The 13,126-nt window shown below is 42.9% G+C and overlaps 1 pseudogene; it reads left to right on the top strand.

The window, feature by feature from the left end:
• Nucleotides 9,620–10,828, top strand: Gm5706 (predicted gene 5706; annotated as a pseudogene).

Raw genomic sequence — 13,126 nt, 5'->3', positions numbered from 1 at the left:
ACCGTTTGTTCTTCGCTGGACTTCGCACGTTGAAGGTAACTGCTTTCAGCCCTTCCATTTCCTCATTCCAAGGACCACCATCTTCCTATGCCATTAAACCTTCTCCACACAGGCACCAATTTTTGTATTCCCAACCCCAGACTGCTTCTCTGAGCTCTAGAACTGGGCTGTTAAAAATATAAGTTACTAGCTGCAAAGAGCTTTAATTTTCCTGTACTGAGGGTGGACCCCAAATCCTCCTTCTTTCTGCCTGTGAAAGTCATTTTCTGCCTGTGAGCTCCACCCAACCCCCTACACAGAGCTATTGACATCTTAAAATGTGACTAGTAGAACAGAGAGACTAAATGCTTTAAAGATTTGCTTGCTCTGTGTGTGTGTGTGTGTGTGTGTGTGTATGCGAGAGAGCATACAGAGTCCAGTGGTATCGGAACCCTCTGGAGACACTGTTATGAGCCACCCAACGTGGATGATTGATGCTGGGAATTGAACCCAAGCATCCTGGAAAAGCATCCCTCCAGTCCTCTAATGCTTTGATTTTAATTAAAGTTAAATGGTCAGATGTATGTAATATATAAAGCACCAGACAGTTAGTGGAGAGTGTTTCTGTTATCACAGGGCTAGCTCTCTGTATTTTATCAAGTCCAGCTGCCTAATTGACCACTTCCTCTTGCAAGCTTAACATGTCTAAAATCAAACCCATGGTCTTTCTCTCCCATCCTGATCCTTTCCTATGTCCTGTCACGGTAAATGGCACCAAGTTTATTTCCTCAAACCACATACCTGGGAGTCATGCTTGAGTTTATTTATCTTTTAGTCTATTCTGTCTCCTAAATAGCTCAAATTCCCCTTCATCTACCACCACGGCACACTGTTTAAACTACTATCACCTCCCATAGATCTGATCATCAGATAGCCCTTTATTCCTCCAAGTCCCTGCATGTCTATCTGTGCCTGCCCTCTAGCCTAGTTGCATACCACAGTCCTCTCCCTCACTGAGACTCGGCCCCATCATCTTCTCTTAGTCTCCCTTACCCACCACACTTCCTCCAGCACACACTGCACCACAAGTGTACAGGCCTCATCCTCACACTCTGGATTGCGATTGAGGATTCAGAAACTCCGTCTTGGTCACAAGCTCGCTCCAGTTCATTTCCGACTCTCCCCCAAGACTACCAGCCATAGGATCAGGGTTGTTTACTCATCTGTATGTAGCATGAAATCTTCAGTACTTAAACCAGGGCTGATGGTCCAGTAGTATGAAGGACGAACAAACAAAATAACGACAAATCAGTGAGTTATCTGTCTGCACCTTGTGAGGTTCAAATCGGTGTTCTGTACATTTCCCAACGTCATGGTCATAGGTATACTTACTGTACCCCAAATGGCAACCTCGTAAGTGTTTGTAAGAACTTCGAGTAGAATAAGGTCTGCGGGACCTCAACCCCTTCCTGAAACAGCCCTAAAATGCTTCCCGTTCTGATGATAGTCAGCAGTCATCTAACTATGATACAGCATTTGAAAAGGAAGGAAGGCTACATCATGAGGTTAAGTTGCAGCTTCACCCTTGACAAGTGAAAGCTTTCTAGTCTAAAAGACTCAAGCACTGCTTGTGCTAAAGCCACCAAAGGCTCACTGGGCACCAGCAGAGTTAGCTTTCCCTGGTGCCAAGGAATTTCATTCCACTGTGAGGTATAGACATGAGGTTTTTTTCTCCCCCATCTCTATCAAAATACACATCAAATAAGAATGAACATTGTCATAGTCGTCTTGAAACCACTTTTAAAGTTTATGTGTCAGGGCAAGGGCCATTCATCTTTCTTTTTTTTTTTCAACAATGCTGCCACAGGTGAGATCTGTAGAATGGCTTGTGTGTTGAAGACTTCCCAGCCTGTAGTACTGTTGAAGGTGGTAGAGTCTTCAGGAAGTGGAGTGTAGGAGAAAGAACTTATATTATTGAGGAATGGTGTGCATAGGATATTAAGACCCCAAATGTCTTCTGCTCCACATCCTGGTTATCAGGTGGTGAACAGCTTCCTTCACAATAGACTTCAGCCATGATGTGCTACCTTAACATAGGCCCAAAAGCAATTGGGCCCATCAACCATGGACTAAGACCTACAAAATTGCAAGCCAAAACAAACCTTTCCTCCTATGTAAAGTTGTATTTATATGTGTATGTATGTGTATATGTATGTATGTATGTATGTATGTGTATGTATGTGTGTCTACATGAGTTTATGTACACCATATGAATACAGGTGCCACAAAAGGCCAAAAGAGGTCACCTCAGATTCGGTGGAACTGGAGTTACGGACAGTTGTGAGCTGCCTGATATGGGTACTGGGAATGGAGCCCAGATCCACTGTAAAAGAACCAAGAGCTCTTAACCACCAAGCTGTCTCTCCAGCCCTGACTGTCCTCTTTCACAGTGGATTACCCAAGGTCTATTATCACAGTGACTGGAGCCCCATAGAGTACTTTGCCTGCGTTCTTATGTTAGGTCCATGCAGAAGCTTGGAGTTGCACTTGGGATGCCTCAGACCTGGAATCTTAATTCCACTCCACTGGTTTTCTCCAGTCACAATCTGTCCTTCAGCGCCTCTCTCCTGAGCGCCACCAGGCCTGTCAGTGGGAACACAGTAAGGGAGATTCAAAGCATGTGCAGTCTAGGAGAGGAAGATCTACCTGCAAGTGATGAATGAAATCAAATGTGTAAGCTCTCTGGTCAAAGTCGCCTAATTCCCTGATCTTCCCACTATGAGCAGTGGGGAAAAACTTCATAGAGCAAAGAATCACAAGCTGAGAGTTAAAAAAGAGTAATTATTAGGCTTGCATTTAAAAAAAAAGAATAAGAAATTTTATTTTGACTAAATTTATTTTGACTAAATGTAAACAAGCATGCTGGTGTGCACCTGGAATGCTAGCTTCTTTGGAGACCGAGTTGATAGCCTGCACCACAAGTGAGGCCCCTATCTCAAGATAATTATAAACAGATAAAACCAAACTCACTGAGTTCCTCCTATGTACATAGCAATATAATGTGTACAAAGTTCCTAGAGGAATTTATGTACTTGAGAGGCAAGAAAAGTGGGCAGAGATAGCTGTACCTAGGTCTGCCCTTCATAGCACACTTAGTGCATACCACACATACGCTGAGTCCACATAACATTTGTTCATAAGTGTTAACCTTCGCCAACCCTAAAAGGAAAGACTGTGGTCTGTATTTTACAAATGAACTAAAGCTCAGAGATGCTGACCTGCTGATTTATTCCACAAATACTTCTAAAGCATTTACCTTGTTTGGGCTGGGTACCTACAATTCAAAGCTCTAGACATGAGACATAGTGGTGGAAAAGACAGCTAAGGGTCTGTTCTGCTCATGAAAACTACGTATTCTACTTGGAATGGCCAGATAATCAGTAAAGAGGAGCAATGCTGAAAGAAAAGTGAAGTAAGATACCATCAAGGAGACTGGAGTTGGGTGGGTCCCATGTAAGAGATGCCATTTAAACTGATACCTGAAGGACAAGGAGTACCCCCAGAAGGCCTAGAAAGGAAGGTAGCAGGCTGGGGGGTGGGGGGACAGCAAGAGCAAAGATGCTGAGAGAGTTGGTACTGGCATATTCAATGAGCAAAGGCAAACCCAGAGTGTGCAGAGCAGGGAGCTCTCCCCTGTATCACAGCACCAATAAACAATAGAGCTGAGACTCAGATCTGCATCTGCTCAGGATGGAAGCCCAGACTCCACACCATCCAACACTGCCTAAATGGACAGAAGAAAGCTGTACACACTGATGTCATGGAGTGTGTGTTTACGTTAGCAGGAGAACCCCCAAAGACCTCCGGAAATACAAATTTAAATGGAAGAAACTCTTGTGAGCAGAAAGGCTTCCTCAAAGAACATATGCAGACAGTAAGGAATGCTATTGCACTAACAGTTTATAAAATGCAGCTTCATCTGACTCTGATGCTTAAACTCAACCCAACCCATTTGCATTTCTTATCTTAGACTGGAATCCCTTGCAAGGATGCAGGAATGTAGCTGAGATGCTTCAACTTAGAAGTTCAGATAAGCTGCCTTCCAAAAATTCTTGGACTTCTCCCAGGTGTGAGAAGAGCCATTCAGCCTGAGTAGGCCTTGCTTTTTACGGTTCCCAGGGAGGCATGGTCCACAGGCAGGAGCTGCCTGGGCCAGTTTTACAGGAGACACGTTACATCTGCTAGCCCGATTGTGATTGGGTGGTAGATATGTGAGAGGCTGGGAAGTTGAGACAGGAGTTACTGTTGAGATAGTAATCATATGGTTAGTGGCCAATGACCAAGTCCTGGGCAGGGCAGGCTCAAGCTGCCAGACAAGATGTCATAAACAAGAAAGGCAGAAACTAGAGGGAAATGTGACACCAAGAGAGGCATGATGTCCTGCCACCTAGCCGAATCAAATGAGTCCATTTTAACTCAGGTCAGCCCGAATATAAACCGGACAGCTGGTCTCCAAGAGGTGAGACTTTTCTCTTAAAGAGCCAGAATCTTCACTTCATCTAAAAGCAAAATTTATACTTAGTTAGGAAAAGGAGTCAGTCCAGTTTTATCCTGCTACTTGTTTTCATACTGGACGATGCTTTTCCAGAGAATAACGCCATAGTCTGAACCTGAGATGTCTCCCAAAGTGTCTACGTATTAAGGGCTTGGGCTCCAGAGGGATTCTTTCCAGAGGCGATGGAATGTTTCAGAGTGGAGCCAACTGAAAGTTAGGTCACTGGCAGTGTGCCCTGTGGAGGGGATTGTGGATGCCTGCCTTTGTCTCTCTTTTTACTTCCTGGAGACCATAAAACGGGCAGCTCTCTCCACCACACATTCTTGTCAAAATATCCCGCCTCACCACATGCCCAAAGCAGCCATGGGTCAACAATCTGAGGAGAGAGACCAATAGAGCTGAGCTGAACTAAGCCTTCGTCTCTCTGCATTGGTTGTCTCAGTTTGCGTGGTTTGCCTGTGTGATATGTGGACGATGGGCAGACTGGGGTACCCATGTTCCCTGAGATCTGCAGGGGCAGCTTCTAAAACCAACAAGGGATTATAAACTATTTTCCTTCTTGACAGGATCAGGAAAAGCTCTTGACCTTTGATTTTTAAGGCCCATGCCAAACCCTGAAAAGGTACAACTCAGGATCCTGTTAAATCCGAGTAATTCCTAATTTAAAGATAAACGAGTTTGAACTTAAATAAGGACCTTGTCCAAGAGCATATATTACTGAGAAGTACTGATAGCCTGGTTACCCTGACACATATACATGAGGTCTTTGTTTTAATAATCTTTATTGAGGTCTGACTTACATACATATAATGCATATATTTTAGGGTATAACTTTTTAGTTTAAGCAAATTATAAGCCCTTGAAAATACAGCAGGGCAAAGCTACACGACACTTGCATTATCCTTGTGTGGCTTCACATTGATTATCCCTCCCCTGGATGTGAGAGATCTGCTTTCTGACACCAGGCGGTGTGTGTCTATCCTAGAATATCACGTAAACACTACCGTCCAACGTTTACTCCTTTCCGTGTGACTTCCGCTCAACACCTGTAGCTGTTGTCTTCTTGGTGTTATTTGACGATCCGTGCACAGAATCCCCGAGTACAAAATTAAGCATCCCTTCCCTGGCGAGAGCTTTCGATTTTCAGGTTCACTCTTCGACATGATTTTTAAAGCACTAACGAGATGACATCTTACTTGTGCAAAGCAAAGTTCTGTTAACATCTCCCACTGTCTTCTTTAAAATCCATGGTTCCTGCTCCATACTATTCACGTTCCTCTCCATTTATTTTGGTATAACCAACAACACCATATACATTTAAGATGGACAACACGATGTGTTGGCCTACATACAGACAGTAGAACTAGCACTATGATCTACTTATTTAGTGCGTTCATCCCCATGCATAGCTTCTGTTTGTGTGTGTTTGGTAATGATGTTAAAGATCTACTCCTTGAACAAACCGTATAACCTGCACAACGCATTTGAGACTCGTTCATTTTATTAAATACACCAGTCATCTGTTCCTTGTTGCTGCCGAGTCACGCTCCATTGTTCGCATGCTTCCAGTGTTTCTGCCCATTCACCTGTTCATAGACACATGGAGCACGTCCTGGCTATTATGAACGACCCTTCTATGAATGCATATATGCAAGTCATTTCATAAAAGTACGTTTCATTCCTCTTGGGCCAATATCAGGAAGTGGAGCTGCTGAGCCACTTGCTTGTCTGAGCCACATGGTCTGTTTCCAAAAACCCTAATGCTTTTTAAAAAAGATTCCTCTTGGACTGCAGAGATGGCTTGGCCATTAAAGGCTAGGCTCACCACCAAAAATATAAAAGATTATTTTTATTTTATGTGCACCAGTTTCTGCATGCATGTCTGTGTACCACATGCATCCCTGGTGCCTTGCAGAATCGGAAGGGGGCGTCAGATCCCCTGGAACTGGAGGTACATACTACTGTAAGCCAACACTTGGGTGCTGGAAACCAAACGTGGGTTCTCTGCAAGAAGAGCATGTGGTCTCGGTCGCTGAGCCAGCTCTTCACTTTACACTCACCAGCAATGGATGAAAGTTACTCCATGTACTCAAAAACAGTTGTTATCTTCTGTTTGTTTGATTGATTGGTTGATTGATTGATTCAGGGTCTTGTTATATATTCCTATCTTGTAGAGAACTTGTCATTTAGACCAGGTTAGTCTCAAGCTCACAGAGACCAGGTGGTACGTTCTGACGGCTTGTGAGAAGCATCTTTGTGCTCTCTGACCATCGCTGTGTTCCCTTTCCTGAAGCCCAACTGTGAGTTATGTGCCTTATTACTGAGCTGTCAGCATTTTTAAATATAGTGCGGGGAGATGTCGTGCGATACACATGTGTACTGCGAATTTTTTGTTTGTTTGTTTTAGGCCTCTTGTCTTTCCATTTTCTTTATACAAATTAAAAATCTGAAATCTGAAATGCTCCAGAATTTAAAACTTTTTGGGACTGACTTACCAGAAGTAGAAAATTCCACACCGGACCTCTTGAAACAGGTCACAGTCAAACCATGAGTGAACTAAAAATATAAAAATAACCTTCCAGGTTATGAGTATGGGATACACATGAATCATAATTTCATATGTAGACTTGGAGTTCTATATCCAAGATCTCTCGTTATTCATATTTAAACATTCTCAGATTTAAAAAAAATAATCTGCAGGTCAAAACATTATTGAGACTTGTGCTGTAAGATACGAGGCCTTTAACTCACAGATGGGCTTCATGAAAGGAACCAGTGACCAGTGAGTACAAAGATATTTATTAAAAGTCATTAGAAAACACTGCCTGCCTGGTCTCCGTGAGTTTGAGACTAACCTGGTCTACATGACAAGGACTATATAATTTTAGATAAGGATATTAACTTATAGTGTCTTTCCAAAAATTTTTATTTGGATTAAGTTAAATTTGTTGGTTTTTTTTTTTTTTGTAGGCTCTTGTATCCTATTTAAGGAATCTTGTTTAAACCAAAGTTTATAAGATTTCCCCCTATGTTTCTTCTACACCTGTGATCCACTTTTAGTAATTTTCTGTATATATAGTGAAATAAAGGGTCCAAATTAATTTTTCTTATGTCAATATCTAGCTCCCCAAGAAAAATGTATGGACTAGAGGGCTGCCTTTTCCCCCATTTAATTAATGTGGCCTCTTCTGTCTCGTTAGTTTTTATGCCTTGTAATAATCACTTTCTGTTCCTTGCAAAATGCCCCTCATCTCTTCTGTCCAGTCCCATAGACCAAAGCCAGGTCAACAGCCCCATCTCTTCCTACCTCTGCTCTCTCAGATCAAAAGGGAATTTTTCTCCTGGGCTCTGCCTGGGCTCTCCCTAGAGATACCATAGTCTAAGAGGTTATTCCCCAGTAAAAGCATCCTTGCTCCATCAGTTTTCTTCCCTAAAGCATTCCAATCTGTCTCCTGCCAAGCTCCTGGGAGCAGTTCCCTCATCCAGTTTGTCCAGTTTTCCGATTGCCTACAGCAAAAGAAGCTCCAGTTCCAACTGCCTCGTCTTGGTCTGAACTAGGCACAAGGGCTTCTGCCCCCAAACCTAAGCTGTAGTGCCCCCTAATGCCGGGAGAAACCCCCAAGGAGCACCTGTCAGCCGCAATGGAGGCATCAGTAGCAGCAAATCCTAAGAGCCTGTTAGCATGCTCAAGGCTGCAATATTCAAAATGTGTGTGAAGATATAGTAGATGCAGCCAACACCCTTCCCGCAAAGGGCTCTTACCATTTTTACAAATGTTACCAAAATTATAAGGTCTGGGAGAGAGAGGTTTCTTATGGTCAGTTTACCTGATTCTTTATATGGTCGCAAATGTCCACTAAAGGTCATTAAGCAGCAGATTTCTTCTACTGTATTCAAACTTAACAAAAAGTCTTAGCTCACAATAGAAAGGGCTACGATTTGCTATTTCCTAAGATGAGCCCACGTACATTATACAGATCCAAATGTCCCAGCAAGGACACATATCACATGCAACTATCAAGAAGCATCTTCTTGGACTTGAGGTTAACTGGAAGAACCTGTTGACCCAGACAGCAACCTGGGTACTCCCAGCAGGCAAGGCTGAGACGAGCAGAGGCCCTGTAGCTGGATAAACAGCAGCATCCAGGTTAGCACAATCTCCTCTGGGGATGAATGTGTTTGGGTTTAGAGAGACAGTGTTTACAAGCAGCTTGTGAGAAGGAGAGATGAAGATGGGATGTTGGTAAGTCAAGCCTGTGTACCCAAAACCGGTCAGCCACAAAGATGATGAGAGATGTTTGCCAGTCTTGGTGGACAGCAGTAACGTAGGTGGCTCCTTTCAGATAATGCCAGACGCCTAGCTATGACTTTTAAGTAAGTTCTGAGAATACATTTTCAAGAGAAGAGAATGTACAGGTGTCAATAACTAGAAGAAAATTTTCAACAGGCTGGGGAAAATGGCACATTTAATGTACCAGTTATTGGGGAACAAGATATGTAGGATAGACACTTATTTGATTAAGAGATCAAAGATCGTCATGACTGCCTAAACAGGAGCTGAACAACAACAATAGATATTCTAAATAAAGTGGATGGCAAAAGCCCACAGAGCCTCAACTCTAGACAAAGTACCACAGGCAACCAAGGGATGCTGAGAGAAATGGTCTTTCCCAGAGAGAAGCATTCCAAGTGGTTTCTAGATACCAAGTGGTCAGCCTTGAAAACATATATACAAGTAACATTATACAAACTGAGCAGGTTGTGTCTAAGTGTTTATGAATATACACACACATATGTGCATACCTATGAACATACATAAATATGTTTTATGCATAATATATGTATATACATATATGTGTGCATATATACCTATATATCCATATATGAAATGTATATACATATTATATATACATATATGTGTGTATGTATATAGATATAGATATACATATAGATAATGTTGTAGCAACAGTTAAGGAAAGAAGAAGCCATGAATTTGAAAGAGAACAAGAAGTATATAGAAGGGTTTGGAGGGCTCTCTGCTCCTCCCTGTTCCAGAGACAGCTGCATCTTCTTGTGCAGTGCTAGCCTCGTCTCATAGACAAGATGGTGAAGGTCGGTGTGAACAGATTTGACTGTATTGGGCGCCTGGTTACCAGAGCTGTCTTCTGCTCTGCACTTGGCAAAGAGGAGATTGTTGCCATCAACGACCCCTTCATTGACCTCAACTACATGGTCTACATGTTCCAGTATGACTCCACCCATGGCAAGTTCAATGGCACAGTCAAGGCCGAGAATGAGAAGCTTGTCTGTCATCAACAGGAAGCCCATCACCATCTTCCAGGAGCAAGATCCCACTAACATCAAATGGGGTGATGCCGGTGCTGAGTATGTTGTAGAGTCTACTGGTGTCTTCACCACCATGGAGAAGGCTGGGGCCCACTTGAGGGGTGGGACCAAAAGGACCATAATCTCTGCCCCTTCTGCCATTGCCTCCATGTTTGCAATGGGTGTGAACCAGGAGAACTATGACAACTCACTCAAGATTGTCAGCAGTGCATCCTGCACCACCAATTTGCTTAGCCCCCTGACCAAGGTCATCTATGACAACTTTGGCATCATGGAAGGGCTCATGATCGATCACAGTCCATGCAATCACTGCCACTCTGAAGACTGTGAATGGTCCCTCTGAAAAGCTGTGGCATGATGGCCGTGGGGCTGTCCAGAACATCATCCCTGCATCCACTGTTGCTGCAAAGGCTGTGGGCAAGACCATCCCAGAGCTGAAGCTCACTGGCATGGCCACAATATATCCATGTGGATCTGACATGCTGCCTGGAGAAACCTGCAAAGTATAATGACATCAAGAAGATGGTGAAGCAGGCATCTGAGGGCCCACTAAAGGGCATCCTGGGCTACACAGAGGACCAGATTGTCTCCTGCAACTTCAACAGCAACTCCCGCTCTTCCACCTTTGATGCTGTAGCTGGCATTGCTCTCAGCGACAACTTTGTAAAACTCATTTCTTGGTATGACAGTGAATATGGTTACAGCAACAGGGTAGTGGACCCTATGGCCTTCATGGCCTCCAAGGAGTAAGAAACCCTGAACCATTCACCCCAGCAAGGACACTGAGAGCAAGAGAGAGGCCTTCGGTTGCTGATGTCCCAATTTGGCCCCAACACTGAGCATCTCCCTCACAATTTCCACCCCAGACCCCCTTAATAACAGGAGGGGCTTAGGGAGCCCTCCCTACTCTCTTGAATACCATCAATAAAGTTCACTGCACCCACAAAAGAGGGGGTTGGAGGAAGGAATGGAAAGGGAGAAATGATATAATTCTTGAGAGAGAGAGAGAGAGAGAGAGAGAGAGAGAACATTATATCAACCAACCAGAGCTCCTAGGGTCTAAACCACCAACTAAGGCATATACATGGGACTCATGGCTCCAGCTGCATATGTAGCAGAGGATGGCCTTGACAGGCATCAATGGAAGGAGAGGCCCTTGGTCCTAGTGAAGGTTTGATGCTCCAGTGTAGGGGAATTCGTGGGTGGGGGCACGCCCTCATAGAAGCAGGAGGAAGGGGGATGGAATAGGGGGCTTCTGGGGGGTGGAATTGGGAAAGGGGATAACATTTGAAATATAAATAAATAAAATATCCAATAAAATAAACAAATTTTTCAAAAAAAAGAGAACAAAGACTAGCTGATTCTCCATTAACAAATATTTTTCACACACCACAGAAGAAAACTATTTTCTTTTTTTTAACTACCTTATCTATTTCTGGCATTGAAACAGGGCTTCACACCTGCTTGGTAAGTGCTCTACCACTGAGATAACTCTCCAGCTCTCAAATTAGTTTGTTTACAGAAAACTTAGCCCATCTGCCAAACTTCTCCTTGAAATAAAGTCTATTTGGTGTTTAAGAACTTCAATCTTGCAAAGAAATATATGGAGTGGCTAAAATCGTGGACTACTTTATGGATATGCAGCATTAGACAGTTTATTTGGTTGCTAGGAGACTCTGTTGTATTATCTATAAAAGAAGTGAGGTGAATTCCTAGATTTAGAGTTCCTGTGAAAATTAAAGGAGTCAGCTGTAGTAGAACACCATGGATCAACTGGCTCGAAAGGATGAGGCAAGAGGATGTGAGTCTTAGGCCAGCCTAGGTTGGCCTTTGTAGCATACACACGTAGTTTCTGAAGGTGGAGACAGGAGTGTTACTTAAGCCTAGAAGTTCTGGGACGTAGTGCATGCTATGCTGACCAGATGTCCACACTAAATTTGGCATTAATTTGGTCACCTCCCAGGACAATTAAAGGTGGCTGCATATACAAAACATTTAGCCCATAGCCCAGCTCACACTCAGCTTCCATAGGAGTAGCTGCTATTATGATCACACTGACAATGTCATTTTCCTCACTAGGGACCACTCTTACCAGTGTTGACAATGTTGTAATAGAAAGCAAGTCTTCTGGACAAGTCAGACTCTCTCTATTCTCAGGATCCCAGCCTCTAAGGACTAGGAGCCCAGGACTTCTTTAGGAGTGTGTGTGTGTGTGTGTGTGTGTGTGTGTGTGTGTGTGGTATAGAAAGAGTATATGGTGAATGTGTGGTGTGTATGTGAAAAGTGTGTGTGTATGTATATGTGTATGTAAGCCACAAAATTGCAGACATAATTTAACAAGTAGCCAAACATCTAAAAAGAAGAAATATTTTTTACTTTGATACAGCATCAAAGACCACACGGTTATCAGAAGAGTGTGTGAGAGTGCGAGAGAGCAGCATGAGTGGAGGCCAACCTTGCTTCAGGCTGGAAAAGGCAACACTGTGGCACAATAAACTTCAGATTTCAACAGGGAGGAATTCACAGGTGCAAAAAGAGAAAAGCAAATTCCTCCAAATAACAACATTTCCACCCCAGCACTCTCATTGAAAAATTAATAAAGGGTGAGAAAATTAAACTTAACACAATGCAAAGACTAAAAGTGAGCAAACTGGTATTAGATAGCAATATATCTAAGTATCCAACATGTTGACCTTTAATGGTCAATTAATAACAATAATACCAAGGGTTTTTTTTTTATGCTTAAAGGCAACCTAAAATAAAATCTGTATCAGATCAAGCATGGGAATTAGACATGAAAAGAAATTGAAATAAAGTACTGGTTAACTTTAAACTTCACTGGGGCCAAAAATGATGTCATATATGTCAAAAATTATGATAGCCTCCAAAATATCACATGTAAAATCATAGTAAGAAAAAGAAGACATTAGCAATGTAATAGAGCAACAAGACAATAGGAGGGTGGTGCCTTGTAATGTCTGACGAAGTTGTCCACAGGTGTAAGCCTAGCATTTGACAGATGAAGATAGAACCAAGGTGTCAGGGTCATCCTTGGCTACACAGCAAGTTTGAGTCAAGCCTTGGCTACATGAGCTCTGTCTTAACAGAGAAAAGCAGGCAAGGTAGCTCCCCAGCCCCACCCATTCACAAAATGAGTTAGTAAGACAAGTCTAAATACTTCAGTTATCACACTACATAAATGGTAACGGACACCAGCTGAAAGACGGACGATTAGGATGAATTTTA

The sequence above is a fragment of the Mus musculus genome, chromosome 1, assembly GCF_000001635.26.
Source record: "Mus musculus strain C57BL/6J chromosome 1, GRCm38.p6 C57BL/6J".
In the NCBI taxonomy this organism is placed as follows: Eukaryota; Metazoa; Chordata; class Mammalia; order Rodentia; family Muridae; genus Mus; species Mus musculus.
Note: the sequence above shows the minus strand (reverse complement) of the source record. Positions and strands in the feature narration are given on the sequence as shown.